General features: G+C 41.9%; 1 protein-coding gene across 1 annotated transcript in view; it reads left to right on the top strand.

The window, feature by feature from the left end:
- The first annotated feature begins 18,640 nt into the window (after positions 1–18,640).
- Positions 18,641–26,678, top strand: part of YES1 (YES proto-oncogene 1, Src family tyrosine kinase) — a 51,857-nt gene continuing 43,819 nt past the window's right edge. The window contains exon 1 of the mRNA XM_075023092.1: positions 18,641–18,903. The gene's annotated coding sequence lies outside the window, so the exon portion shown is untranslated. The remainder of the gene's footprint in view (positions 18,904–26,678) is intronic.

Below are 26,678 nucleotides of genomic sequence, written 5' to 3' on the forward strand. Positions count from 1 at the left end.
TGGGCTTTTCTTTTAGCAGAGTTATTTTTAAGCTTGTCCAATACTAGCTATTGTCTTGGTCCACAGTGGAGCAACTGTGTGCACAGCCTGCATTCATTGTTTCCTTTCATGTCCAATGAGGTACTTAGCATTTAGCCAATGTTTTCATTAATGCATTTCTTCATCCATACTCTAATGTGGCATTAAAAAGTAGACTTGCCCTTGGACTGCTCTATTTCTGGTGTAGGTTCTCCTTTTAGAAATGTGAGTGGCCGTAACTTGTAACTAGATTGTCCACTTACTGTTAGCAAACTGGAAGCCCTGTAGCTCTAGTCATCATTTTTCTGAAACTGAGCTAAGTCATATACTGACTCTGTACTGAGTTAATACAACCAAGAGTCAGCTTGTGCCTTTGGCAGAGTAAGCTTATATCTGCCTGTAAAAGGCTGTAGAGTTATCCCTTGAATGTTTTCCTGAAGGCTCTTAGTGTTGACAGCAACCAGGAAGCTAGTCAGGATGCTTGAGAATATTTGTTTCTAAAACTTTCCACTAAAAAAGAATGGGAGAAAAAACCTGTATTTAGAAATTCAGCACATTTATTTAAAACAAACAAACAAACAAAAAAACCAACCAACCAACAACCAAATAAAAACCCCAAACCAAACATTTTATTTATTGGGTTTTTTTCAGCTTAAAGTTTGGGGGATTTTTACAAGAAACTGGGCAAATCTTTAGAGATCTTCTGACAAAACATATATTTTTGTCTTCATCAATTATCTTTTGCTGGAAGAAACCCATATTGAAATGAGTTCTTAAAATTGAAAGTGTCTGTTATGTTAAATGATACACTCTTTTAAGTGTGTCATTCAATTGATATTTATAATTGCAGCTTGTAAGGCAGAGAGGCATGCAAAAAAAAAATTAAGTAATACTAATTGCATCATTCAGATTGACAGAAGACCTCCTGTGACTTAAGCAAATCACAGACATGGAGGCAGGGAGGAAACCCTGCACTTGGGATTACCGATGCTGTACCAGACCAAAGACCTGCACAGATTTCTGAATCAGGCTTCCCACCTGAAATCAGTGTCAGGGTGGTTGTCGTGGTACTTCCTCAGGCAGAAAGCTCTGCAGTGAAGGAGCCTTAAGGGATAAGTACACATTGGGAATGGTGGCCTGCAGTGTAACTCCCGAAGGCTGTGCTTAGAAATAGAGCCACTACCGACAGAAAGGAGGCTAGATTGTTCCCCCTTCTCCACAAGCCCTGTTGTCTAGTATAAGAGCACCTATCCTAGCGATAGGCTTCTTCTTACTCCACACTTAAAGATGTCAAAGGTCCCCCTCTCTCTTATGCATTTGTCTGCTATTTAGCTCTACAGGACAAGCACATGTGATACATGTAACGGTGTATTTGAAGGCAAAAGTGCCTGTTGCAGTGAGGAGGACAAGGGTGTAACTTCACCTCAGTACTTTCCAAGTTACATTCCTTTTCATTAAAGGGTATGCTCTCCTCAACAGCATTTTATCTCATGAGCAGCTCCACTGAGGTCGGTGATACTGCTTTATAGGCTGTAGGATTCATCCATTGGTGAATGTAAGTCATTACCCCAAAAAGGCAAGAGAAAAATCCTACTGTCTTTTAAATAAAGGTTTTATAAGAAATCTAAATGATACCATGGGCTGTTCTGAGGTATAATATATAAACTGATTCGTGGTCTTCATGTGAAATTGAATATATACCTCCAAAGTGTACTATTAAATATTATAGTATGAAAGAATTGCTCTAAGCAAGTTTTGTAACTTAGTATTCCTGAAATATTGATTCAACAATTTTGAAGGGCCACTAGGATTTTCTATAAATTCCAAACCAAGTTAGCCATGAAATTTGTTGTGTAAGTGCATAAGCTACTGCATTCCTCTATGCACTGTGCATTATGCAGTTTATTACTTATGTATGATACTTCTTATCCATCATGAATCATTGTTAAAAGGAAATGTAACTCAGAATACTTAGAAAGATGAGTGAATGTGTTTTAATTTCAAATTAACTGTGGAAAATGTATAAATAATTTGGTAATTACTACTGTCTGATTTCTATGATGGTAACTATGGCACTTAATGAGAATTTGAGTAGTAGACACTGTCTTTGCTAAAATTGGTAGCTAGGCCTTGAGCTGAAATATTCTGATTTTCTGAAACCCTTCCACAGTGATGCCTCAATTCCTCAACTTTCTTGGAGCCCATATAATTAACCATATGTTTGTGTGTAAATACGTGTGTGTGCATTTCCTGTATGGGACCCTGAGAACACTAGTTCATATTTGATTTGCACAAACACTTTTTATACAGGTGTGTTTGTTTTTCCTGCTGATCTTAGCCAGCATACCTGACATCTGACTAAAACCTTAGAATACTTAAGTGTTATTTATTGGTGGAGTCACAAACTATGTTCACTCAGAACCAGCTCTAGCTTTAAACTCTTCAAAATTGGCTTTGTCCAACCTAATCCCTTCTCTCCTTCCCCAAAATTACAATAGCTGAACTCTCCTTAGGAGGTCCCTGCTTCCCTTGTCAGAGCCAATATAGAATGAAGCAAACACTAACCAAAATAATCTTAAACTAGTCTAATACTTCTCATCTTAGCATCTACGCTTATCAGGTTTAGCAAGAAACCAAACTCTTTTGTACCAAAGTAGCAAGAAATTAAGCCCTGCTGAACTTAAAGTCAAATGTAACTATAGAACTAAGCATAAATCATTCCTTTGCTTGAAATCAACTGCTGCACTTAACCTGAAGTAAACTGAGTGCTTTAGCCCTTGGTGTCCTAATCCTTACACTAAACCATCATCCAGGAACTCCTAACTGACTCTGAATGAGCCATCATTTGCCAACAGAGATTGTGATTTTCCTGTACATCTTGCAGAATTCAGCAGTAAACTGAATCCTTCAATTCCTGTTTTCCTGAATCCAAACCTAATCTCAAATCCTTGATGTAAAACTAATTTTATTCTACCCCAGAATAGATCAAGCTATCTAGCTTTTGTTACCCTGAACTTAAATCCAGCCTACCCTTGCTTCATACCTCATCAAAGTCCTACAGGTCTTAGAAGATCCCGAATTTTCCTGAGTTCTTCAGACCTCTGTGAACCAAACATTAACCCTAAACTAACAACAGCATTTACATGTATTGTACCAATCCCCTCCAACACCAGCCCAAACAGTGAGCTGTTTCCCCCTGCCAGGATCAGTCCGCAGATTAACTCCGTGTGTCTTTTGGATCCAGTAGTCATCTTTTCAGCCCCCTTAAGCCCTGGGTTAGGGCCAAACTCTAACCCTAGCTTCAATCAGAGCTTAGAATTTAACCTACTGTTGTGGCTAGCTTCTCCATCCCCTGCTACCTTTTCTGGATCAGCTCTTTCCATCTGAACCTCTAGCTGCAACTCCAGCCTTCACTGCAAGGACCCACATCCTATCCTGTCTTGTTACCCTGAAATGTTCCCTACCAGCAGTAGTCCCCATTCTAGCTTTAATGGTCTTGTAGGAATACGCAATAAACACAGATTTTCATGCTTTCTTTTTCAAAACCCAAATCTTGTTGTAGCTTAAGCCCAGCCAGCAACAAAGCACCACAAAGCCTCTCACTCACTCCTCCCCCCCAGCCCTGGTGGGATGAGTAGCAGAAAATATAAAGAAATGCTCATGGGTTGAGACAAGGACAGGGAGGGATCACTCACCACTTATGGTCACGGACAAAAGACAGACTCAGCTTGTGGGAAAAACAAAGTCAATTTAATTTACTACCAATCAAATCAAAACAAGGAAATTGAGAAGTGAAACCCAAACCTTAAAACACCTTCTCCCCACTCCTCCCTCCTTCCCGGCTTAACTCTACTTCTGATTTCTCTACCTCCTCTGCCCAAGTGGCGCAGGGGAACGGGGAATGGGGGTTGGGCTCAGTTAATCAAATGTCTCTGCCACTCCTTCATTCTCAGGGGGAGGACTCCTCACTCTTCCCCTGCTCCAGTGTGGGGTCCCTCCCACGGGAGATGGTCCTCCATGAATTTCTCTGGCATGGGTCCTTCCCATGGCCTGCAGTTCTTCACCAACTTCCCTGGCATGGGTCCTTTCCATGGGCCAATCTTCAGTCACAGACTGCCCCAGCACAGGCTTTCCCATGGAGTCATGGCCATCTTCAGGGGCAATCCCCTGCTCCAGCATGGGCTCCTCCCCGGGCTGCAGGTGGGCATCTGCTCCCCCACTCACCTCCATGGGCTGGGGGGGACAGCCTGCCATCTCACCACGGGCTGCAGGGGTGTCCCCTCCTCCGGTGCACCTCCTCCCCTCCTTCCTCACTGACCTTGGTGTCTGCAGAGGGGGGTCCTCTCACATTCCAACCTCCTCCCCCACTGCAGGTTCCCCTTCTTAAATCTGTTCTCCCAGAGGCACTACCACCATCACTGATGGGCTCTGCCTTGGCCAGAGGCGGGTCCAACTTGGAGCCAGGGAAGTTTCTAGCAGCTTCTCACAGGAGCCACCCCTGCAGCCCCTCCCCCGCTACCAAAAACTCCGCCACACAAACCCAAAATAAATCTTTACCCCAATCCTAACACTAGGATCAGAACTGACCCTTCTCAGTTCACCCCTGACACCCCCAGCCATTGTCTCATTTCTGTGACAGCAAGGAATGAAGAAATTCACCAAGCCCCTGCAGCATCCATGATGAGAAGGGCTGGGGTTGCTGTGGGAAAGCACAATGTTTAAATGTAAGGAGTTGGTGATTTTCAGCCTGTGATGCAGCCAAGGTTACAATTAGAAGTAAAATTCACCAGCAATGCTGAGACCAATGAGTCACATTCATTCTTAGTCCCTGGAAGGTGCATGGTGCTAGGTAAGAGCTTCTGCTGGGAGGGGTGAGTGATGATACAAGATTTGGGAAGGCTGCATCTAGCAGAGGATGGTTAATATTCTTAAGTTAGGGTTTCAGAAGAAATGAGCTGAGAAGGAGTTTTGCTGATTGTTGTTTTGCGAAGCTTAATGCCAGGAGCACCCAATTATCTTAACTGGAACACAAGTGGGGATCCATGGGTAATGTTTAAGTTGGAAGGAGAGATAGGATATTTGGTAGGATTCAAGTTGCCTGTGAACAAAGATCTGAGTTTCTTTGTGGATTTTCCAAGGCCAGAAGGCTTGTGAAGAAGAGTGCCGTGGCCACAGCAAGTTTGTTTAAGATGAGTTGGGAGAAATGGAGGCGACTGCTTTATAGCCATTCTAGGACTGGGATCGTGGATTCTGGGTGGAAAGGACACAAAATTTTTGCTTCCTGCATTTCACAATTTTTTAAAATTTTTTTTGCTTAAAGCTACGGTTGGAAATGGCATTACATTTGGAGTATGGGATGAGGAGCTGGTGCGAGGTGTGTGGGGTTGTATCTGATAGAGATGCTCAGGATTATAAAGTGGTGGATCAATGGTAGGAGTTGAAAATGGCTTTTCATTATTTATTAGCCATGCAGGAACTCTTTCAGATAGTTGAATCTTCTTGTAGATCCTTGGCTTTCAGCAATGGGTTTTTTTAAATGAGACTGGACATGCTCCTTTCCCCAAGGGAGATGGGGAAATCAGCTGAAAGCATGCAGAGACTTGAGGTCTGGCTACAGTGGTGAATTCTGGGTACGTGAGCTTGAAAGAAACTCAGATTACAGAGGACTAGGTAACATGCCAAGATTTCAGCAGGGAGGTAACCTCTGTGGCAGGCGCCCAGGGAAATAGGCAGGCTGGTTCAAGCATGAGGCACTGCAGTGTGGGATCATAGTTGGAGCACTCGGAGTGATATAATTAACTTGAAAGAGGGATACAGCTGCATAAACTACACATCCATGCTCATTCTAGAGAAGGAGCAAGCTCCCATGATTGAAGCATGATAAAAGGAGCCCTTCTGAGTTTGGCGGCATGAAGGGATGCATGTTGAGGTCCAAGAAGCAGCTTTCCCATATATGAGGGTGCTCGCAACTCTTTCTGCCCATCCACCTGTGCATACTTGTATGCCCTGTGGAAAAGCATAACAAAATTATGTCAACAGTCATGAGAGTACTTGACCTGTTTCTTTCCCTTTGCAATAGCCCATGGAGCTCAAAGCTGGCCAGGCCGTGTGAGCCACCCCCTCCAGAGACCTGCACCATAGCTGCTTCTCCTGGGTCAGCTGGAATGGTGCCAGCCTTACCGCTGGTCTGCCAGAAATACACAAAGTACAGCATACAGGATGAATGCAAATATCCAACAGAGATACTAAAATGAGGCTCATAGCCTCATCTGAGGTAAAGTACCATATTACTGACTGCAGAAACATACACCATCTGAGGATGGCAAAGAGCCCTTTGAAGCACAGAGCAAAAGTACAACAGAGAAGCAAGAAGAGATACAAATTTTAAACACTGTGATGATCACTATGGAATTTCAGAAAGCACAGAAGCCATGCCACAGGTAAGGCAATGTTAGTATAGGACCAGGACTCCTTAAACACGACTTTCAGACTAGCATCTTGAATTCTGTTACCCCGCCCAAAGGTGTCGATAAGTTGTATTTCACTGCTCAGTGAGACATGCTGGCAGTGCAAGAACATGTTCAGACATAAAAATGCAAATCAACGCACCTCATTAAGTTCTACTTAGGGGATCAAATGGTGTATAACAGTTACTTTTTTCTTTTTTTTTTAATTAACCATTTGCAGAGAGTAAGACAAATTCCTCCAGCTTTCTAACTGACGTCAGAGCAAGCTCTGGGTTACTTTTTTGCTCTGAGAAAGAATAGCAGTGCTGTGGCCCATAGAAATCAGCTGTTGCTTACATGGGAGTTTAATGCATTTGAATACTTTGTGTATTAAAACTATACAAAATTTCTCAGTATCATTTCTTTAAAATTTACTCATGGAAAGTGATATTTTCACAAATCTTGTTACTTGTGGGGTGGTTTTACCCTTTTATCAGTGAGTGTCTCTGCTTATGGAGTACATGATGAATTATTATTTTAAAAAAAATAATCCATATTTCCTTCATTTTACCTTAGTCAGAAAGTCCTTGTGTTTGCACTAACAGTGGAAAAAAAAAAGTTTGAGGCTTTTTTTCAGGAAAATTAATTTCCTGTAAACGATGTCTTTTTTTTTTTTTTTTTAAGGAAGAAAAGTATTTTATGAGCCTCTCTCTGCAAGCCCATATACTGCAGAGAGTTGGACATGCCAATATACTTGCTTCACCAGTAGAAGGAGTTCTTGCTTCCCCTGCCAGCACTCCTCAGACACCAGAGTACAAATGCATTAATGAATTTTAATGCACTTATTTTAAATAAAGTGTCCACAGGAGTTGCAGAAAAAAACGTAATGTCAAGATCTACAAGTGTTAGAAGTTAAATCTTTAATGTGCAGCCTAACCTACTCCCTTCACAACCGTATTTGCCTTCAAGAACATGCACTACTTCCATTAGCGCATACAGGGAGACCAACATCTGTGTTCAGGGATTTGCACATATAAAGAATGAACATAAACTATTTTTCAGGTCCATGCTGGATACTCATATTGAATTATTGTCCTCAGACTTAGTTGTAAAAGTACCATTTCTGTGCATATGGCCATACCAATTCTGTTTCTCTTGAAGAATATATTATGATAGGGATTCCCACAAAAGCCAAGGGCAGGAAGGTCTCCCAGGGTGCCTTTGAAAGTCTTCCCCACAGAAGTTTGTCTTCAAAGGCTGTCCGAGTTCAGACATTCCGAAGTCGCAGCTTATTTTTTTGAAGTTCTTCAGGAAGCTTTGTTGCTGTGTGGCCTCACCACACTTCTGTTATTTGTTTTTATTTGACTTGTTCAGAAAAAAAAAATCAGGTGACACCAGGAAACCAAAATAATCTTACTAGCTTCCACAAGAGGGTGCAGTTGCATTTTGTTAAATCCAGAGCCAACAGCAACTAATAAACGGATTGCAGCAACAGCTGCCTAGCTACCTACAGAAATGACTAACAAGACAATTATAGAACAAAAAAACCCTCATCAAGTGAGAGACGAGAAAAATTACATTGAAATATACTGAATGTATTAATAAACAGCACTGTTTGTCAGCTGATGTTGACTAAAAAAACCTAATACACTTAAAATACCTTTCAAACCTCATCAGGATCCACTTGTAATCTGTTTTCTTCGAGCTAGTGAAGAGCCACATGTGCTCCAAGGGGAAGCCCTCAGCTATGAAATCCACTCTTCCATTTTAATTTGACTTCCCAGACATTCCCAGAAACATCATGCAGCAAGTAGAGCATTTTCTGACTTTACCAGCATAAATCTGCAATGACCCTAGGCATTTCAACAGTTCACCCTACATTTTCAGGGGTGTGATGAAGCTCAGAGTTGTTAGTGGCCATTTGGCATGTCGCACTAGCAAGGGCTGTTTATATTACTATAGTTTTTATGAAAGCATCTAACAGACCAGCCATGGGGACTAGCATCCCATTGTGAAAACTACACACAAAGAACAAAAAAAATTATACACACCAGGTGAAAAATTGTATAACTTAGCTGACCAACGATCCATGTGCCAACAGGCAAGATGCCAACAGTCGTCTTCAAACATCCATCAAACTCCTGATTTGGTTTGTTGCTCTGATCTTCTTGCTTGTTGGTCCCTTATGCCCATGCCACCCAAGGCTGTGCACTCCCCATCTCAGTGCCTTCTGATCAATATGGGACACTTTGGTCTGGCACAAGTGACTGGGCTCAACTGTGGGTGAAATCTAAGAGGTGGTGATAGATATTCAGAGCACTTGACTCTGGCTGGTCTGTTGGTCATTTCTACTCTGAAATTCTGTGAATTACCCATTTATTTTACTCAGAAAAGCATATGATTAACTTGGGTAATGGGAAATAACAGGCTCTGTCTTCTACCCACTATTGTCAAGGTGAAGCTTGCCCTGACACAGAAAAACCCAGGACAAAGTTTGTCACATTTAAAGCAGAAGTTGCCCTGAAAAGTAGACATTGAGATGGACACCAGTTCCAGAAAGTCAGTGACTCATGGCCACTTTTACAAGGCTATAAAATGGCCTGGCAGGTTATCCTAACTACCCGTATCCTAAAAATTCAGTAAGAGTACTGCATTCCATGTCTTTCCCCAAAATACTCTGCTGTCATTGTTAAAAAGAGGTTTGTGCCCATTTTTTAGAACTGAATTTAGGAGTATGTTTCTAAACATTAAATAACAATGAATTGTGCTGTATGTTTCTAAGGCTAGAAGTATGTTTCTAAACATACAAGCTTTTGCTTTGTGGACAGAGATATTTTTTTTTTAAAAGCAGGGTTCAGTTTTGTAAAAATGCCCAGTCCTAGCAAAACAGTTGTGAAATCTCAGATGCGATTTTTCACCTCAAAGGCCCAAGCTGTCTACCAGAGCTCTTCCACATTTTTTAAACAAATAGAGTTTTCAAGTGCCGCTGTGAAACATCATATTTTAAATGTGTTGAAACATACTAAGTTGTACCACATGGATTTCATCACATTATGTTTGGTGGCTATGAAATATACTTATCTTCACATAAAATTCGTATTGCTAGGTTGGAGCAGTCCTAAGATTCTCTAGGGAGGACATTTTCAAATGCACTTGGTTTTGGCTTGACTGCTTCCCTCTATTGCTGCTCCAGAATTTTCTGTTCATGGTTTTTAACAGGAAAGTGTTTTCTGTAATATTGACTTTTTTCCACAGGAAAAAGTTGGTTATGCCAAAACAATGTAATGCCCTTTGGGAAAATAAAAAAGAATCCAAAATGTTTTGAACTGTCCAAGTGAATCTAAATGTTTTGCTTCAGGATGGTTTGTCATTACTTGTTGTGAGTTTGTCATGGTTTAGGTCCCTCATTTCCCTCCCCATTATCTGGGGTTCCTGAATTGATTATTTTTTTCCATCAAGAACAATAGAGTCCGTTCTAACTGTGTTATGATGGTGCATCAAAGATGTCCCAAGCCCACATTTTAAAACCAAAATAGTTTTGAAATTTCCATGTTTTATTTTTCTTCCCAATTAGAAAACAAAAACAAAAACATGGAACAATGTAGAACACAGTCTGATTTTTAATAGGCTCTATTTTGAAGGAATGAGGAGTAGGATAAGCAAACTCTTGTGCTTTGGAAAATCCCACTTTAACCAAAAGTGAACGAAAAAACAGGCAGAAGGAAGCATCATGTGAGCCATACTAAGGTTATCTTTAATGCCATGTATTTTTCTTTAGCTAGTACTTTTCTTCTTTTCTTTAGCTACATTTGTCTGCAAATTATTAACTAGCATTGCCCTGTTATTATAAGAATGATAAATGTATCTTTTTATCCCATCATTTACAATTCATTCCATGAGAAACAAAATGTCAGATATCCAATGTTATCTGGCTTCCACAAACTGTTTAATGAAATGTAGGAAACATAAGAAAATAGTGAAATATGATGTTACTTTAAAAAAAAAAAAAATTTATATTCCCTCCAAAGTTTTAAAACTCTCTGAAACAACAGGTTCAATTACTTGCATATTCAAAGAAGAAGAAAAAAAAGATATACTTGCCAGCTCCCTTTCTTAGAATAACTCAAAATTTGGAGAAATGTATGTTGATAAAAACCTCTCCTTTCTTAAAAAAAAAAAAAAAAAATTGTCCTTTTTACAGCTTCTAGTTCTGAATTCATGGCATGTACTTAGTTCTCCTGAACCTTCATAGCAGCCTTTTTTTTGCTTTTGAAGAATATGAACAAAAAAGGTTCTGAGCAGCCATGACTTATGTATCATCACTGGCTTCAGCACTCATGGAGGGGGGCTCAGGTTGGGTTCTGTTCTGCTCCTTCCCCCCCAAGAGCCAGATACTCAAGAAGTACAGTGATAATGAGCAGGACAGATCAGAAGCATGCAGAATAAAAAGAGAGCAACTCAGAAGTTCTCCTTATTTATTCATTCCTGTATGTTTTTTCTTTTTAAGCAAGGGGTGAAGAAGGGAAGAGATGCTACCATTTTCCCACAATAGTTGTTGCATGGTGGAAGGTCCATTCCATCTCTGCGTTCCTACCTAATTGCAAAGAAATGCTAGCTTAACCTTTGAAGCCTTGGAATGGAGCATCTCCAGCCTCCTTGGCAAGGAGGACTTGTGGGAGAATATGCAGACAAGAGTTTTTGGAGTACTCGCCTTAGATCTACTAAGACCCTACATGCGAAGTGAGACTGTGTAGAGGCTAACTTACTGTCAGGTCAGATGTGGATGTATTATTAATATATATTGCAAAAGGCATATCCCTGACGTCTATATGGGAGTCTTGCTAAATTTCAGATGACTGCTTCCAGTTTGGAAGTAGAGGTGCTTCTCTACAGCTCAGCTAGCAAAGTTGCTTCCTTCTAACATGAGAAAGCAGCAGATTTTCACATTGCAAGTGTCAGAGCACTGAGACAGGCAATTGCCAAGAGCAATCTTAGCCTAAGAAGTTGAAGTTGGGTGGTTATAGGCAACTGAAAACTCTTACAAACAGTACTAGCTATCATTAACCACAGGAAAGGCTACTGGCTCTGCTTTTAATAAACCCAGGCTTCTTCTATCTCTTAATGTGTTTTTCAGGTTTTAAAAATCAGGTTTTCCACAAGTGCCTCTTCTTGAGTAGTTGTTACCTCGGCTGCCTCGTTCATGACTCTCTCATTCACCCTGACACAGATTCTCAGGGAAGAGTGGAAGAGACTGCAGCTGCTTCAGGGGAGCAAGACAGATAATGATATGGAAACCAAAGGGTATTTATCTGGAGTGGGGTGGGAACTGAGAAAGATGCATGCAGAACCAAGCAACAGTTAAACATCAGGAAAACAGAGCCATCTAGTCTTTCCTATTCCCCCGCCACCACTGCTCTCTCCTCATCTATCAATGCAATCACATTGGGGTTTCCTAAATTCTGACATTTCCAAAAATTCAGACTGTTCTGGGTGCAGCTGAGGTGGGATAAGAAGTCACTGGTGTTCACCCTATGTTATTACCTCTTTCCTCATGTCAGGGAGCACAACTGTATATATGTCACTCCCAAGCAAAGCTGCATCAACATAATCTCATTTTTTTAGAAAACTATTATGGCACTTAAACTGACTAAAATCACATTGGCAGAACTGCAAAACCATAGGAAGAAAACTATAGTTGTAGTTATGCCAGCAGACCTGAGGTGACTGTAACCTCCAGTTGAAGGAATGGTGATGAGAAAATGAAAGATGGGAGAGAAACAACAGAGATACAGGGCATGCTGAGAAAAAAACCCACACATCTGACAGCTGTCCAGTTTTCCAAGATCTCTAAATGGTGCACAACAGTTATGTCCACCTGTGGCGGTGAACACCATGACAGCGAACAGCCTCATCCTGATCAAAGCTCCACTCTAAGGATTTGTCTGGCATTCCAGACTGAGAGGATGATTTTGTTTCTGGACCTATTCCCAAAGTAATAAACTTCATCACATTCACCTCTAAATTAAGAAGGAAGGCTTTCTGGTGCCCAGGGTTGTGACAGACAATTATCCTCAAAACATTAGAGCAAGAATAACAACCTGGCATGGAAAATTCAGAAGATCTGTTAAGCATTAATGCACAATAAAGAGCACTGACACAGGCCTGAGGAATTTGTCCATTTTTAGTCAGGGTGGTAGCTCAGAGGAAAGGACCATACAGAGTCTTGAGCAAGGCTGAGCATAAGAACTAACTACCAATGATGATGATGCCAATAAGATGGGGGAATACGACAGGGACAAGAATGATGGGGTGGACGGAGGAGAGGCTGATTAGGAAAGGCTGGTCCCACAGGGCCACATTAAGACTCTATATACATTTGCTATGTCTTTGTAAAAAGAAAGTTGTTGAATTCTGTTTCACTTGGCTTTGGTTTATGAAGTCATGTATAAAAGCACCGCAACAGCATGTGTGTTCAACAGATAAAATTCAGGGTGCCCTGGAAAAGAGGAGACATTGATGCAGAATGCCCTAAATGCTGTATTAACTTGGGATTTGCAGCTAATAACATTATTAAGCATTTATTTCACAGTAATATCTTAGGCATTCAGCACAAGAATAACAAAATAAGTATAACCAATACATATATGTGCAAGTCCCCCAAAGTTAGCTGAAATTGCTCCTTTATACTGGCTACCAAATGAGGTCAGAAGTCTCTTACATGCTATGAATGACTCTAGCAGTGATGTCAAAAACAAAGTCAGTTCAGGTCAGCTTTACCACACATACTTCTTTTTTTCCTACTATTTATCCCTTTCCTTTCTAAGAGTACATGACCTGCTTTGTGTGGAGCATACGTTCCAAATCTCTCAGAAGAGCACAGTGGCCCAAGTAAATGCATTAAATTTTTCTGGAGATGTATGATTTCACAGGTTTCAGATTTTTAAATATGAAATTTAAATGAAAAATAAAAAAAGAATGTATCTGTGCAGCTTCCAAATTAAATCATGCAAGAACCAAAGATATAGGATGTGTAGCTGCTGCCAAAGCAGGGTTGAGTGTTAAGTGTTTATCATGTATAGCACTACCCTTGAAACAAAAGCAGTAGTTATTTTAAGTAACCATAAGCAATACTCATGTGCAATTCAAAGGAGATCAGATATAAAGATTAGAATACAGCAATACAGCTTTCATTATACAATGTAATCCAGCGTGTCTGATATAACTGGATGTGACACAAATGTAGATAGCAACAGGTTTGGAAGTATGGGGTATTCCGAGATAAAGTCTAGCATGCTTTCAAAAATAACTTTAAATAATTTCAAAACCAATGTTTGAATCAATGTTTTTCAAAAAGAATCCTCCACATATTTGCTAAAAGTATAATATGCATAAGTAATTAAACAAGTTACAGATGATCAAACAGAAATGCTATTTGAGAAAGAACAGAATATTTAATCTTGCAAATAGAAGTACTCAGCAAACACAAAGATCCTGGCCATTTGGAGATGCAGAAGCATTTTAAGGCAAAACAAGACATTTATGACAAAAACATTTTGAAGTTTAACATAAAGCTTAAATAGAATACTTGCTTTAGAATAGCAAACAATGACAGATCCATCATGCAGTGACTTAGCATTCCATTCTGTTACTGAACTACTATATTCATATGTAATTTGCATTATATCCAAATAAATCTTCCATCCAAGTAAGACATTTCACTTATAAAAATCAATGATTTTATTAATAGCTTCACTTGAAGAAAGTAACATGACAAAACAAAAACTACCCACTTATTCAACTAACAGAATATTCAGATTCAAAAGAAATATCTATGCTTTGCTAAACTCCCTATTCTTAAAAATACTGATGCAAGTACTTAAAAGTAAGCATGTGACTAATACTAATTAATTCCAAGAAGAACTGCTTTTTGTAGTATGATCCCACAGTACAATGAGAAATGGGAATTTGGCCAATGAATTTTAGGAGATGCTGCTATAAAACTAACAGTTTTCCACACTTTTAAAGACTAAGGTATAGCTAGGATGAGGCCTTGGCAACCATAGTTATTTCTCAAAATGAAAGAATGAATTTAGGTCCAGCAAAGCTTTTTATTTCTTTTAAAAGAAAAAATTGTTTGCAGGAGACCATGAACCACTACAATATTTTTCTGTTTATTCCAATTTATTGGAAAACAATCCCACCAGTGTTTTCAAGAATGTCTCAATGTTTCCAAGTTACTACAATGTGTACCACAGATTAACCTTCGGCATGTACTGTTAAAGCTCTTCAGAAAATCAGTGTGCCCATCTCCTTCAAAACCTCAGGATACAAGTCCTGTATTCTCCAATCACAAATCACTGAACCCACATCAGTGCCTGAAATACCTTAGTCTGCCTTCCTCCATCTCTATTCCTCTGTTCCTCCTTCTTTCCTTCTGCTCTTAAACCTGTATTCACCCTTATAGCCCTAAAAACACTTCATTTGTTGTAACATGTACTTGATCGTACCAATTATTGAGTAATTTGAACAAAAAAAAACCATTAAGGATTGTATAAATATAAATTATCACCTTCTTTAGAAATTAATTCAAATATGTGAAAATTTTCAAAGATAGCCTACATTTCAGAAGGCATTCTCCATGTACTATTTGCAAAAATCTTTAAGATTATGTTAATGTCAACTAAAAACACAACGCAGTTGAGGAGTTAGTGAACGCTGAGCCTGTCTGAAGGGCTATTTGGGAAACTGTATCCAGCAAATGGCAGCAATGAACCCCTACAGCAGTAGCATCTCACACCATATTCCAGCCATGCTAAAGCATACAGGGGCAGCTCCTCCCTCCCCTTCCTGGACAAAGTAAAAAATATTAATTTAAACCAAAAGGATAAAAAGGATGGGAAATTCCTAAAAGTGGGCACTGTCCTTGGCTGACTCTCAGCTGAGACTGGTGCCAGTTTCAGCAGGTGCCTCCTGAGTGAATACCAAGTGGTGTCAGTCTACCTGCATGGCTCATAGCACTCACAGCACTGCAACAGATTTGAGAGCCCACTCAGTAACAGCAGTGTAGCAGCATAAGGGAGTTTTACCTAGGTAAAACATGGCGACAGGTTGCAGGCTGGCTTGCAAGCAGAAGGTGGCAATGACCCCCCGAGCCCCCTCCAGAGCAGGATTAAATGGACTGAACCGCCAGCAGTTTGATGGCTTTAAGTCACCTGTTCAACATTTCCTTATAAAAATGAGGAACACTCAGACTATCAGTGACAAGTGCAAGACAATTTAAGAAGTAGCCAATTTTTCCACTGCAATGAAAGCATGTCTAGCCTCCAAGACTCCTGACTCAAACCCCTATCTATTCTTTCATGCCCATATGGTGCGGGTCTTGCTGTCAGCTTGCTGTCAGTTAAGGGACTGGTCATCTCATCTTCACCCCAACTGCTCTGCTATTTTAATCACACTATGCTTGAAATTAAGCATGCCAGTCTCTCCACTATCGACCAAAGTCGATCACTGTTGCAGTCCCAGTACTACCTGTGGCAGCTGATAGCACACATGCACATAAGACAGCAAGCGGAGGCCACAGTTAACGGCTCAATCTTTCAGAAACCCACCAAATCATTCCTTATATTGGTTCTAAGGAGAGAAAGCAATGGGAGAGGTGTGATGGACTGAGAATCCCAACAAACTTTTTGTTGCTACATGGGCACAGCCAGGCACCAGGAGAAAGGACAGCTATGTAATCCCATCCATTGACCCTGGGCTTGAAACCTAGAAGTTAAATTACAGTGACAGCTGGCAAGAGCCAATATCCCTCTAACTGTAAAGCTTTAGCCCAATGCTGAAAAATTTCTTAAGAAAAATAAGTAACTTCAAAACATAATGAAGATGATGACATACTTATGGCTCATTCTGTTTTTCAGATATGCAAGTTTTACCATTGTGCTGTAAAATTAACCACACAGCAGTGCTTGCCTTGTGTATAAAAACCCCACAACTGATGCTGGAGTTCAAACCTTGCTCTCCCTCAAGACTACTGTAAGCCCAGCCGGTGCCGTGAAGACATGGCAGACCCAGAGCTGCGACCAGTCTGCAAACACTCCTCCTCAGTTAAGTAATTCATTGCCCAGGTCAATTTGTAAAACTTGCTGTTGATTTCTAAATTAAAAATCAATTCTGTGTAATGTGATTTAGGCTCCTATCCTGGTTTCAGCTGGAATAGAGTTAATTGTCTTCCTAGTAGCTGGTACAGTGCTATGTTTTGGGTTCAGTATGAGAAGAATGTTGATAACACTGATGTTTTCAGTTGTTGCTAAGTAGTCTTTAGTCTAAAGTCAAGGATTTTTCAGCTTCTCAAGCCCAGCCAGCGAGAAAGCTGGAGGGGCACAAGAAGCTGGCACAGGACACAGCCAGGGCAGCTGACCCAACGTGGCATTCCATACCATGTGACGTCACATCTAGTATATAAACTGGGGGGAGTGGGGGCGGGGGGATCGCTGCTCGGGGACTAACTGGGTGTCGATCAGCAGGTGGTGAGCAATTGCACTGCGCATCATTTGTACGTTCCAATCCTTTTACTATTACTGTTGCCATTTTATTAGTGTTATTGTTATCATTATTAGTTTCTTCTTTTCTGTTCTATTAAACCGTTCTTATCTCAACCCTCGAGTTTTAATTCTTTTCCTGATTTTCTCCCCCATCCCACTGGGTGGGGGGGGGAGAGAGTGAGCAGCTGCGTGGTGCTTAGTTGCTGGCTGGGGTTAAACCACGACAGCTCCTGACAGAACAGGAACATGATAAACTCCACCACTCCAACAGGATTACATGAGTACGATTTATGGTAAGGCATCTCCAAACATAAAACACTTTGGCTTTTTTGTATTATCTGCTCAGTGTATTTATGGCCCTGTGAAAGCAAACACATGTATTTGCTTTATCTTAAATTAAAAAATACAAATGGCTTTACTCCACAGCATTGCCTGGAAGATAAATTGGACATCCTCTTTCAATTTTTTTTTTTTAGATTAAAAATATATTATATTAAATTATTATTAGTGATCAATACAATTACTGTTTTATATTCAGCCTTTGAACCAAATAAAGAGGCAAGAGACATAAATGCTATTCCAGTGCCAAACTTGACTATTAGAGAGCTGAAAGCAATAAAAGATAATGCTGAATGAGGACTGCTGATTTCCCCACCTAAACTTCAATAACTTTGGTTCTTTAGGGTTATTTTTTTCTTCTTCTTTTCTTTTGCTTCTTCCTGCAGTCTGGAATTCGGAAGGCTAGATGCACTTGAATGACCTTTCTCCGTAAAGCCCGCCTTGACACAAATCCAATATTTTATTTCTTAACATGCGAAAAGCTGACTTCTGGAATTGCGATGAGTGGGAAACTCCGAACGTAAAATACCACAGAGTTACTGGTGCGTTATTTACAGGCTGGTTCTTTGTTCGCTCAGTGTCTGGGCGACAGGTTTACTCTTTGGTGCAGCGCTGGGCTTTTCCGAGCCGCCGGCGCTGCTTTGCGCCCGCCGCCGCAGCGCCTCAGCCCGCTGCAGCACCCGCACTCCAGAAGGATCGTTTTGCAGCTGTTTGACCGAAAGAAATTAAATTTACCCAGCCTAAGCCGTGGCCCACCTAGAGATGCCTGGTTGAGGAGTTTTAAAGTTATTTTTGCTCGCCTTTCCCACACCGCGCCGAAGGGCTCCGCTGCCGAAATCGTTCAGGTTCAGCTTCTCCGTCGAGAGAGACTTAGCGAGCTCACCCGTCCGACACGTCGGGACGCGGTGGAAGCAGCTCAGCGGCTCAGCCGCCCCCCGCTCCCCCTCCCCGTGTTTAGTCCGACAAGGGTCCCGCGACCCAACCCCGTGTCCAGTCCGACCAGCTAAGGACAGGGGGAGGCGGCTGTCTTCGGCCGAGCCGCGGGGCAGCGCAGCGCAGCGCAGCACAGGGCAGGGCAAGCCAAGCCCCGGCTCCCTCCCCGCCGCCGCCGCACCGCGGGCCCGCCAGGGGGGCGGCTGCTCCACGCACAGCGGCGCGGTGGAGGGGGCCGAGGCCGCCTCCGCCGCCGCCAGCCCGGCTCCGCGGGGGCCGCCCGGCTCCTCCCCGCGGCCTCCGACTCGGGCGTGGAGACGATGCCCCGGCCGCGCATGGGGCGGCCGCGGGGGCGGGGGGAAGCGCGCCGCGGAGGAGGGGCCGTGGTGCCCGCCGGAGAGCCCGGCCGTAGGGGCGGGGAGTCTCCTCCTCCTCCCGCAGCGAGGCTCCGGCTCCCCGCACGCACCGGAGCGCCCGGCTCCCTCCTCCTGCTCCTCGTCCCTCCTCCCTTACCCTCCTCCCCCCCTTCCCTCCCCGAGTCGCCTTGGCTCCGGGAGGAGCGGGGGGGGCCCCGCTTCCTTCCCTCCCCCCCTCCTTCTCCCACCCGCCACGCCGAGGAGAGGCAGGTGAGGACCCGGCCGCGTCCCCGCTCCCCCGCCCCGCGGGAGAGGCGGCCGCGATGGCGGCGGCGGCGGCGCCCGCCGAGGCGCTAGGCCCCGGCCGCCCGCCCGCCCCCGGCCTCTTCCCGCCGGGCGGCCCCGGCGCCGCGCCCCGGGGTGGGGGGGGCGTCCCTCACCCCCGGCCCCTTCCTCTAGAAAAAGTTCCTCAGCAACTTTCTTCCGGGCCCGAGCCCCCGCCCGCGGGGCCGAGGGGTCGGGCGGCGGCGGGCGGGTGAGAGCGAGCCGCGGGGTTCCGCGCCGCCCGGGGCTGGGCCGGCTGCGGGGGGCGGGCGGAGGGGAAGTAAGTTTGTGAGGGGAGGCCTCTGCTGCGCCCCACCCGCCGCTCTCCGCTGGGCTCCCTCCGCCGCCCCCTCCCGCCGGGCTGCCGCGATCGCGGGGCGGTTGCTCGTTGCCCGGTGGTGGCGTCCACCGCCCGCGTTGGTGCTCGGCGTGAGCCGGTGCCCGCTCAGCTCCCGGGCGCGGGCAGCCGAGTGCCGGCACCGCTTGGAACAGCCGGCCGGGGCCGGAGGGTGTTAAAAGGCGAAATTCAGGAAGCTGAGTTGCGAGTCGCCTGTAGCTTGGCCTGCGTGGAATTACCGTCTTTTTTTAAATTTTTTTTTATTCTGACTGTTCTGGTTGGTATCCCTGCATTGAACAGGAACACAACTGCTTTAAATTTCCAAGTCTTTAATTTAAATGTTCAATCATAACACTTTATCGAGGCTCCTCACCTTCCTTACAGTTAAAACAACCTTATTGGGCACACACAGGCCCCCGTTCCTGCAGAGGCTGCACGTAACTTTCTGCACTGTGTGGACGCGCAGGCTTGCTGTGTGGAAAGTTGTGCACACACATCCCTCAGGCCAAGGGCTAGCACATCGTCTTCTCCATTATACAGCACTACAAATACACGGGTTTATTGCGTTCATTTCAAAATGGTCCGTTCCAGATGTCTGGTATGCATGTGGGTACAGGCCGCTTTGCATTGGGAAAACTAGGTTATAAATATTTCCGAACCTCATGATTGTTAAGAAGGTGTATTCAGGTGTACCTGCTGGATTTGACCCTAAGCAGAGGCTGGTCACTAATTAAAAAAATAGATACTTGGATTTACTTAAACTGGCAGAGTGAACCAAAACCAGTTTAAAACTTGGAGCATGTTGCCCAGGAAGGTGTATAGTCTTTCTCTTCATAATTAATAGACAGCTGAAGGAAATGTCAGGCAAATTTTGCAAGCAAAATTGACCTTTAGTCAGGGAAGCAAGATACGAAAGCTTACCTCAGAGTCTTTTTCTTTCATTTTTGGAAAGTAAGCCCTTGGAGAGGGATTTCTAATAAAATTGCCTTGTCAGTTACACTTGCAGTATCTCTGTCAATAGTAGGTAGTACAGTTTTGCCATAACTGTATGTTCCTGCAGGCTTCGTAGATGTAAGAACTGTTCCTTTCCAAACAACAAAACCTTGCACTTCTACTCGTGTTTCTGATGCATGTCTGTAAATTTAGCTATAGGAGCTAAACTAAATTCCTGCTGAACATGAGAATAGAGCAGATGCTATGGGTGTGTTTTGCACAGCCAGGGTGTCACAGTTAATTTCGGGACAAGATAGCATCTGTGATGGAAACAGAAGGAGATTGAAGCACTGGGCTGAATATTGAAGAAAAAGATCCAGTGATACACCAGGCATGTGAAAGGGTGACAGTAGTTGGTAGCAGCAATTGCCAGTAATTATTCCATGAGTTTCATTAGCTTTATTTCCTCAGGAGGGGCAGCCCAAATGCAACTGCAGTATCTGTGTGCCATCAGTCCCTCTAATAACTCTTCTGGCTGTTAGCCGATATCAAACAAATTTGGCAGCAGGGGTCTCCCAGGTGAGCAATTTCTACAAAATTTGTGAAAGTAGGGAAGCCAGGTGGAAGAGACCTCTTAACCTGCACACCAGAGAGTTCACATCAACACTTATCTAAAGCTGGAAATTGAGGCAGGAAATGGGCCCCCACTGGTTTTGCTGCTCGCAGAGCTACTTGGTCCAGTTTTCAGTAACTTTTTAATATCTGGACCCCAGTACTGCTCTTTGAAATCTGAAGAACTTAGTTTGGAATGAGAGTAGTGAGACCAAGGTAGCTTTAATCTGTATTTCATACTATAAAGGAGATTTCCAGGGGAATATTTATTGCCTAACAACAGTTCTTTGGCTATGAAACAAATGAACGGAATTGAAAGTATGTTTAAATTGCTACGTTACTTGAAATCACTGGAAAAATACTTAATAAATCTTTGGTGTGCTGCATACTGTGTAACAATTACTGAAAAACTGCAGTTCACAATTTAGGTTTTTTATCAGTATTCATGGAGCAGAGCAGAGAACTACACTTCTGCACTAGAGGAATAGTCTTATTTTAAGCTTTGCATCCTTTCTGCAGCTCCCAAAGAATGAAATTGGCACTCTCTTCACTGCGATAAATGATGGCTGTCATGTGACAGTGATGTGAAAGTCTGCGGTGTGGCACATGTCAGTTTATGTGGTCAAAGTTTACTTTATGAACAAAGTAGCTGCATGGTTTTACTTTTCTGTATGTGCTGTCTGCCGACAAAAGCTCTATATTTTCAATAGATAAGTCCTTGTGTTGAAACTGTTAGTTAAAAGAAATATGTTCTTTCATCTGTATTCCCTACTTGGATCCAACTGTTTTGCCTCATACTTTGATCACAGTTTGAGTAAGCTACCTTGATGTTAATTTAAAAATTGGTGTCAGCATTAACACAAAGACTACTTTAGGAACGCGTCCTTATTCTGCTGTATCACATCAAGCAGCCTTTTTCAGATAGGACAGCTTCCGTGCATACACACACAGTCTGTGGTTTCTGTGAAGCCCTCATGAAAGGTTTCAGGCTTCTAGTGCTGGAAGTTCTCTGCTAGTTGATGGATAAGATTGATTAGTGAGGGAGAAATGTAGTTTCTCAAACTACTGTAACAGAATGGTTTAGTTTTTGTCCTGGAAGAACCACCTTCAAATAAAAGTAAATAGCTCATTCTCGGTATTTATTTCCTTTTTGTTCTCCTTGAGAATGCCAGTAGGATGCTGTTTTGTAGTGATGGATTTTATGATATGTCAGCCGCTACTTTTTTTTTTAATACGAACTGCTTTATGGTTGCCATATGGTAACTTCTTTCAATCACTACAGTCCCCGGCTGCATTCAGACCAATGACTTAGAGTTCTAGGGTTCCAGATTGTATTGTCAATTGCCAGGTTTTGAAGGCAAACCTGGGCAAATTCCCATGTGTGTGCTGAATTTAGTAGGGAAAAAGTCATATTGAAAAGATGCTGTCAACTAACTGTAGGACAAGTTTAATTTTAGGTTTTAAGAGGTCATTCTTACTGCCATTTCCACCTATGGGGGTTTGTCCTTAATAGTGCCAGTGCATCAAAGCAGAAACTGGCACCGAAGCAAGTTATTGAAATGAGGGGGACTGCACCCTTAGGTGAAGGTAACATGCATGGCTGATTGCAGGATCAGAGATCCAGATGATAGTAACATTAATGCTAGAAATGAAGTAAGTAAACATTATTACTTATGCATGAGTTTTGTTCCCTTTAAACACATATTCTTTAAAAATGTAAAGGATAACTGGAAATAGGATGGTAAATACTCTTTCTGTTGTCGCTTTGGGTGGGCACCTGCACAGAGCACCGGGTTTCATGCCATGTCCCAAAAGTCAGTGGATCAAAGTCATGCTCAGCTGAAATGAGCCCTTGAGCTGAGGGTCTCCTGCAAGGACTGCTAGCCCTGGCTTGTATCCGAGCCCCACAGCCCAGCAGGATACTGCCATAGGGATCATCAGTAAGCAGATCCAAGGCTGCATTGACTGTTGTGGCCGAGGCTGGGGTTTTGTTTCTATTTTTCTTGACTGTAGTGTTAGGTAATGTTACAGGGTATGGTCAGAGAGTGCCAAGGAAGTAATGACCACTAAAACCTCAGACTGGTATCATCTGTATTTCAGCTTCTTGAGTACTCTAAGATGTTGCATAGGAAATTGGATAACTTTTTTTGCTAACCTAGCTGTATTTTATCTTTGTATTTTTGCAAGGCAAATACTATTATCATAGTGTCATATGAGACTCTAATAAGTGTCTATATTGACTACATCTACATCTTAAATGTTTACATAAATTTTTAATTCTGATAGTGCTGCTGAACTTCAAATAATTTGTCTTTCAAATTGGTACTTCAGGGGGATGAAAAAATTCTAGGGTTAAAGATACTTGTTTCTGTGGCTATCTTCTCACCAGAAGTCTAGAGAAGTCTGGGAGAAATAAATGATTCTTCAGAAGTGTTGAGCCGCCCCTTCAGTTCAGATTTTAGGATCAGCTAGACCAGGCTTACAAAAGTGAATAACTTCATTGACTTCCATTGACAGTGAAGTTGAGTAAACACACCCACATAAGTAAATCTTTGTAGATCAGGGCCTTTAACTTTGTTTTGGGGAAACTTTCAGGAGCATTTTGTGACATTAATCAGACATTAAAGTCAGTCTTCGTATCGGAAGACTTTGGTTCAATGGGGTTAATTTCCTTTGTTTGCACATGCCCAAAGCACCTTCTAATCTTGCAAAACTGAGACAGTAATAGTGTTTTATTAATGGTGTGAATGACGGAGCATAAATGCAGTCAGGTCTCAGGTACGCTTACCAGGACTGATGGCCCCGTGGCAAAAGAAGGGTCGGAGTGGAGGATGGTGTTCATGTTCAGTCCTGTTCCAAATATTTGCCCATAGTTCAGGCAAGCTTTTTGATGGTGCATGTAAAGTTCAGCTTCAGAAAGAAAAATACAGTATCTGGGCTAAAGGTTTTGAAATTTTCAACTGTACTTAATGCCCTCATGATTGTAAGAAAGGGCAATGCTCGTGTGAGGTATTTAAAGAGTAATTAGAGGGTACTATGAATCTCTTGTGTATTGCAATTGTATAGCATTATAACTGTTTTGGCAGTCAGCCAGGAAAAGTAGACTTAAAACAAATTAATAGTGAACAATCTAGTTTTAATAAGTTACTTTAAGTATGGTTAGATAACAAAATTAATATTTATGCTTAAAATGTGACAAAAGGCAAACAGGTCTGAGTTGTTATGTGTATCTTCTTGCTTTTCAAGAACGATTTATTGGAACCTAAAATTGTGACCAACACTTGTAACCACAGAAGAATCAAAAAAACCCCTCCGAAGTCCTTCTGTATACCTTGCTCTTCCTTTCTACACTCTTCCTGTTTCTGGTTGGTTTTTACCAGCTTAGCTTATTCAACATAAATACTCTATTTTGCCAGCAACAGTACCCCAAAGTCCAGAAGCTAAAAGACTGTACCAAGGATAGCACAGCCACAGGCTTTCCTGGTTCTTAGGCTTCCTTCCTGAGCATCCAGTATTGCCCAGTATCTCAGACGGAGAGGACCAGTGGTGACCCTCTGGTCTGACTCAGAGGTATTTGGGCTAGATGGACTATATTGGTCTGATTCATAACAGCTGGTCTTTCAGTAGGCTTAGTTTAATGAACACGTGCCTCAAAGATGAGCAACACTGTTAAGGTTTTGGTCAAAGCATGCTCCACTGAAAAATGAAGATAGAATTGATGTCCAGAAAATATTCTTGTTTACAAACTATACATTTATCCCACATTTGCCAAACTGCGGGAAAGAAAACATTAATGAAGAGCTGTGGTTGAGGAAAGAAATCTGAACATAAATACAAAAGTTCCGTATTTCATTGTAAAGCGTTTAAAACAAATCAGTAAGTTTAGCAGGACATCTTCCAAGTTATTTTTTCAGTTCTCTTGTATCTCCTTTCTTTGTCTTGATTCTGATACTGTTTTTCTGAATGTCTGCAGTTTGAGATTCAAACCTGATTTCCAAACAGAGGTCTTCAGAAGCATATTAACAGGCAAAATTTGTAGTCTCTCAGTTACAAGTTTAACCAGGTTAGTCTGTGAGTAAGAGAGAATTAAGTGTGACATGTAGGTCTGAAATTTGTATAAAACAGTGGTCTCCAAACATCTTAAAAATTAAAAAGTCTGCACCAAACCTAATAGCAAACTTCACATTTTAAAAAATCAGTTGAAATGTGGCATTTATATTCATGTGAGGACTAGGTGAGGGTGAGATGAAATGGGAGGAAAGCTTATGGTGATAAGTAAGTGTTTTGTATCCCCTTTCCCATAACTTCTTGAGCTGAAAACAGAATGTACCAGCAGAATATTTTACTACTTCTGGTGGTTTTGTTGATAGATAGTATTTAGTATTTGTGACTAGCTCTGATTCCAGTAGTTTAGTTGAAGTGCTCCACGTTTCCTTAGAGATGTGAACTTATTTTGGTGCTGTTGTGAAGCTGCATACATATGTAATAGTGCATCTTATGCACTTGTGGGTAATTTCTCTTAATAGAAAATCTTGCAATACTTCGGTGACAAGTGAACCTGAAAATATGGATTATTATTTTCTTCTTCTTCCTAATGCAAATTCATGCAAGGCTTAGATAAGATCCATAGGGCAAAGACCATTTTCTACTTTGCATGACAACTAACCCAGGTGAGTTGTGTATCGTTCTTGTGAGAAGGCTGTCCTGTACTGCATGGAGATAGAAGACTTGTGGTTTTCTTGTTCAGTTTTTTTATCCTAAATCTTAACAGTGCTTCTCCTCTTTGATGTGCATGTTTATTAAGTAAAGCCTACTGAAAGAACAGCTGTCATGAATCGGACCAGAAGTCCATCTAGGCAAATCTCTCTCTCTTTTTTTATTCTTTTTCCCCTCAATTCAGGAGAAATTCTTAATGTCTCAAACAAAAGTTTTTGGAAGTTTAGTTAAAGGGAAAAGTTCAGAATGGGTTCTTTCGGCAACAGATGGTAGTTCTGATTCTACCTGTTTTAAATAAAAAGTATTCAGGTTTTCTTCCAGCAGTAATATCCTAAAATATAAGTGTGCACTCTGGTTTCTGAGGCATGTGATACTTGCGATTTTTGCCGAAGTATGTTCTTTGATTTTGTTTTTTGGGTTCCCCCCTGCCATAAGTTCTAGGTAGAAGATGCATTAATAGAATGACAAAGTCGTGAAAGCAAAGAGAGGGAGGAGTTTGTTTAACTGATACTGATGTTAAATATTTGTTTGAAGGATTATTAAAGGTTGTAATAGTATTGGCCAGATCACCTCATCCATACCTGATTGAAAAACATGCATTGGAGAGAGGAAAAGAGTATACTAGTCTCATCGTGGACACCCATGTTTAATTCTGTTTTCGTAGTAAAGTTAAATACTCTATTCAGGAACACTTAGAGCATAAAGCATACTATTTCTTTTGAAAACAATTACCCATGAAGGAAAGAGAAGAGAAAACCAGGATAATTCTTGAGCTGTTACCACTAGTCAGTTGGGGAAATTTTCCTGAGTAAAATTCCTTTTCTCAGCAGCCACACTTTTTCAAGCCTGAAAAGTAAGTATTGTAATAATATTCTGTAGGGGGTGGAAAAAAAGGGTTATTTGGGGGGGTGGTGGTTTGGGGTTTTGGGTTTTGGGGGGGTTTGGGGTTTGTTGTGTTTTTTTTTTAGTTCAGTGGTTTTCAAATGAGTGAGCAAAATGCAAGTACAAAATTCTCAACTTCAGAAGACACAAAAATTAAATGCTGACTTGTATATGGCTTTAGAAGCTAACATGCAATAGTAATATGGATACTTTATTTTCAAGTACAGTTCTGTACTGTATT

This window comes from Buteo buteo, chromosome 3 (genome assembly GCF_964188355.1).
Source record: "Buteo buteo chromosome 3, bButBut1.hap1.1, whole genome shotgun sequence".
Taxonomy (NCBI): domain Eukaryota; kingdom Metazoa; phylum Chordata; class Aves; order Accipitriformes; family Accipitridae; genus Buteo; species Buteo buteo.